Source organism: Mus pahari, chromosome 4 (genome assembly GCF_900095145.1).
Source record: "Mus pahari chromosome 4, PAHARI_EIJ_v1.1, whole genome shotgun sequence".
Classification (NCBI taxonomy): Eukaryota; Metazoa; Chordata; class Mammalia; order Rodentia; family Muridae; genus Mus; species Mus pahari.
In genome coordinates this window covers 83,460,768-83,461,011 of record NC_034593.1, presented here as the reverse complement: position 1 = coordinate 83,461,011, position 244 = coordinate 83,460,768, and positions in this window count along the sequence as shown.

The following is a 244-nucleotide window of genomic DNA, read 5'->3' as shown; positions in this document are numbered from 1 at the left end:
GATTCAGAGAGCTTGTAAATACTCTTTCTTCAGCAGTGCCTGTGTACCAGTGAGAGGCTTTTTATGATGACTGCTAGGCTGAAATTGCCTTGTAAAAACTGAGAGCAGGTTCTTGAAAAGAAGTCCTTATTACCAGTTGGAAGATCTTCTGGGTATATGCCCAGAAGAGGTATTGCTGGATCCTCCAGTAGTACTATGTCCAATTTTCTGAGGAACCGCCAGACTGATTTCCAGAGTGGTTGTA